The sequence below is a fragment of the Mus pahari genome, chromosome 4 (genome assembly GCF_900095145.1).
Source record: "Mus pahari chromosome 4, PAHARI_EIJ_v1.1, whole genome shotgun sequence".
Lineage (NCBI taxonomy): Eukaryota > Metazoa > Chordata > Mammalia > Rodentia > Muridae > Mus > Mus pahari.
This window is the reverse complement of record NC_034593.1, coordinates 30,335,453-30,339,904: the sequence shown is the minus strand read 5'-3', so window position 1 is coordinate 30,339,904 and position 4,452 is coordinate 30,335,453.

Here is a 4,452-nt window from a genome sequence, read left to right as displayed (position 1 = left end):
CATTATCTGCCTGCAGGGAACAGGTTACATTCATTTAAGAAATGGTGTGTGTATTAAGATTGTCTATCCATGAAGTCATTCATCAACTGTTTCAATGAACAATGGTNCTGCTTGGAGGGTGGCACAGACGTTAGGTGAGGGTAAGGTTCTGGTTCATTGGCTGTGATGATTTTGAAAAGCATTCATCTGAGAATAAGAATAACTTATAAAGTCCTCTTCTTCAAAATTGATACAACAATTATAAATATCAAGCAAAGCCTTTAGTCTCACTCTTTGCTGTTCTCTTACAAGCCACCTCCCAAATTAATTGTCTACATTTCTTTTGGCTGTATAAATAATTTTAAAATATGTAAGCTATTCTGAAAACCATAGTATAGTGTAAAAACATCAAATAAACAATTCTACTCATAGAGAGGCTGAGATAGGAGAAGCATGATTTCAAGACCACTATGTGGCACACAGCAAGACCCTGTCATGTACAANCAAGCAGAAAGTGTATATGGATTGTACAATATTGGATCTTTTTCTCCCATTATCAAATTAGAGAGACCACAGGATGACAGCTGAAAATTTTCTAATTCCTCATATTTTTGAATTTCAATTGATAAGGATGTTGGTAATATTAATTTTCATATTTTATTAAGGAAAAGTGATTGTTACTTCCTGTTAATTTTCTTGTTAGAAGTGGAATTGTTTGTGTGGGTTTGTTGAAAGATTACTTTCTTGCTTCTTCTAGGGTATAGTTTCACACCTTGTGTTGGTATTTTCCATCTATTATCCTTTATAGGGCTGGATTGGTGGAAAGATATTGTGTAAATTTGGTTTTGTCGTGGAATATCTTGTTTTTTCCATCTATGGTGAGAGTTTTGTTGGGTATAGTAGCCTGGGCTGGCATTTGTGTTCTCTTAGGGTCTGTATGAAATATGTCTAGGATCTTCTGGCTTTCATAGTCTCTGGTGAGAAGTCTGGTGTAATTCTAATAGGTTTGCCTTTATATGTTACTTGACCTTTTTCCCTTACTGCTTTTAAAATTCTTTGTTTAGTGTCTTTGGTATTTTGATTATTATGTGACAGAAGGAATTTCTTTTCTGGTTGAGTCTATTTGGAGTTCTGTGGGTTTCTTGTATGTTCATGGGCATCTCTTTCTTTAGGTTAGGGAAGTTTTCTATAATTTTGTTGAAGGTATTTACTAGCCCTCTAAGTTGGGAGTTGTCATTCTCTTCTATACCTATTATCCTTAGGTTTGGTGTTCTCATTGTCTCCTGGATTTCCTGGATGTTTTGAGTTAGGAGTTTTTTGCATTTTGCATTTTCTTTCACTGTTATATCAATGTTTTCTATGGTATCTTCTGCGCCTGAGATTCTCTCTTCTGTCTCTTGTATTCTGTTGGTGATGCTTGCATCTATGACTCCTGACCACTTTCCTAGGTTTTCTAGCTCCAGGGTTGTCTCCCTTTGTGATTTCTTTATTGTTTCTATTTCCATTTTTAGATCCTGGATGGTTTTGTTCAGTTCCTTCACCTTTTGTTTGTGTTTTCCTCTAATTCCTGTGGTTCTGTGATTTTGGGATCCTGCGATCCTCAGATCCTGGGTGTGTCCAAGCTCCTGGGAGTCAAGCTGCCTTTGGGACCTTGCAATCCTGGTGTGACCAAGCTCCTGGGATCCAGTAATCCTCTGATCCTGGGTGTGCTTGAGCTCCTGTGAGTGGAGCTGCCTCTGGGTGTTGTGGGGCTGGCTGCGGAGTTAGGTGTCCTTTGCCTTACACAAGCTTTATAGTTTCCATCTCTTAATCGTTGATCTTCGTGCCTGTGCTATTGCTATTGTTTAGAAAGTCTTCCTTTGCCAATGAGTTCAAGGCTATTCCCCACTTCCTCTTCTATTAGGTACAGACCATCTGGCTTTATGTTGAGGTCTCTGATCCTCTTGAACTTGAGTTTTTGTGCAGGGTGATAAATATGGATATTTGCATTCTTATACATACAGATAGCATTTGTTGAAGATGCTTTCTTCTTTCATAGTGCATTTCTGACTTCATAAAAAAATCAGGTATCTCCAGGTATGTGGATTTATGTTTGGGTCTTCATTTGATTGTGTCTGTTTTTATGCCAACACCATGCTGTTTTTATTATTATAGTTCCATAGTACAGTTTGAAATCAGGGATGGTGATACCTCTAGCATTTCTTCTAGTATTCAGGATCTTTCTAGCTATCCTGGTTTTTTGACTTTCCATATGAGGCTGGGAATTATCCTTCCAAGGTTTGTGAAGAATTGTGTTGAATTGTGAGAAGGTATTGAATATGTAGACTGCTTTTGGTAGGCTGGCCATTTTTTGGTAGGTTAACTGTTAATTCTACTGATCTGTAAGCATGTTAGATCTTTCCATCTTCTGATAGTATTTCCAATTTCTTTCTTTAGTGACTTGTTTTCAATCATACAAGTCTTTCACTTGCTTGGTGAGTTATCTCAAAATATTTTCTATTATTTCTGGCTATTGTGAAAGGTATTGTTTTCCTGATTTTTTTCCTCAGTCTATTTGTTATTTGTATATATGAAGACTACTGATTTTTGTGAGTTGGTCTTGTATCCAGCCACTTTGCTAAAGGTGTTTATTAGCTGTAGGGGTTCTCAGGCAAAATTTTGAGGTTACTTATGTATACTATCATATCGTCCACAAATAAAGATACTTTATGTTCTTTTCCAGTGTGAATACCTGTGATCTCCTTCAAGTTGTTTTATTGCTCTAAGACTTCAAGTACTGTATTTAATAGGTATGGAGATAGTGGACAACCTTGTCTTGTTTCTGGTTTTTGTGGAATTGCTTTGCATTTCTTTCCATTTAAGTTAGTGGCTTTGTGTTTTCTGTAAACTGCCTTGCTTTCTACTTTGCTTGAGTCAGGGACTCTGACATTTGCTCTTGAACACAATAGGCTACCTAGCCTCCAGGCTTTCAGAGAGTCTGCTTTTTGTCTCCCATGTTATCAGCAGGAACACGTGGATTACAGACAGATAGTTACTAGGCACAGCTTTAATTCGGGTTTTGGTGATCTCAACTGAGATGTTCACGCTTAAATAGTAAGTGCTTTACTACCTCCCCAATCCCATAGTTACTCTTTGAAAATGACTATTTTATGCCAGGCATGGTATTGCACACCCTTAATCCCAGCACTCAGGAGGCAGAGGCAGACAACTTCCCCAGTCAGTCTGGTCTAACCCCAGTGACCCTAAAGGGATGGTAGGCATTTCGCCTGATTCACCTGATTCCCAGGTGGCCTTCAGTTATGTAAGGGCAACACCTTAAGCCCCTCCACAGGTAAAGGACATGACCTGTGGTCACATAGCCTCAAGACAGATCTCCACTTTAATGAGGTACCTAGAGGTTTAGCCAGTAAGTTCTCCTTCCCAGACACTCCTCCCTGCAAAAGGTACTTAACCTCAGGCCCGCCCTGAGAAGTGGGGTATGGTTTCACTCATCTACTTTTCACCATGACAATAAACATCTTACAACCACGGACTGGACTGCTTCCTTTCACCAGAATCCATGGCTGTGGGGAGCCACGGAGAAGGCCTTCGCCTATAGAGCCATCTAATCTCTTGTAGAGGCCTCTCTGAGCTCCCAGCCACAATGCCACCTAGCCCAAGGCAAGCTCAAACCTGCCACCTTCCAAGCCAAGGAATCTTTCCCTAGGATCCGGCCAGAGCTCCCCACTTTTCCCATGGCCCTGGGCTAGATCCAGCCCATGGGCCATTCTCAGCTCTTCCTCATCTCCCAGCAATACTTGGGTGTCTGAGAGCCTGAGAACCAGATGGCCCCAGCCACCTCGCAGGCCCAGGAACCCCCGAGCCAGAAGAGTAGGCTATCCTAAATATAATCCCATAATGTCTAAGTTTCAAAAAGGAGCTGTTTATGAAAATCAATATTCAGCAAACATGGATAATCTAATATCCTTGCATTCGAGAAACAGATAAGCAAACAATCTGTAATACATAGTCAGTCTTCATTCTCACTCTGTGATTCTTGACTTAGCCTCAGCGAGGTCCAGAAGTCCCACTCATGCAGGAGGAGGGAGTGGAGAGCTGCATCGTCATCTTCCAGCAATTGCCATCTTCTCAAGAGAAGCTGACTGAGCACTACTCCTTCCTATGATCTTAGGGGTGGATACAATCACATGCTTAGAACTAGGTGGGGGTAGTTCTTTAAAAATCATTTTCATTCTCAACTCTTTTCTTTAACTTTTTCCAATTTTTTACTAGGTATTTTCTTCATTTACATTTCAAATGCTATCCTGAAAGTTCCCTATACCCCCGGCCCCCGCTCCTCTACCCACCCACTCCCACTTCTTGGCCCTGGCATACCCCTGTACTGGGGGATATAAAGTTTGCAAGACCAAGGGGCCTCTCTTCCGAATGATGGCTGACTAGGCCATCTTCTGCTACATATGCAGCTAGAGACAC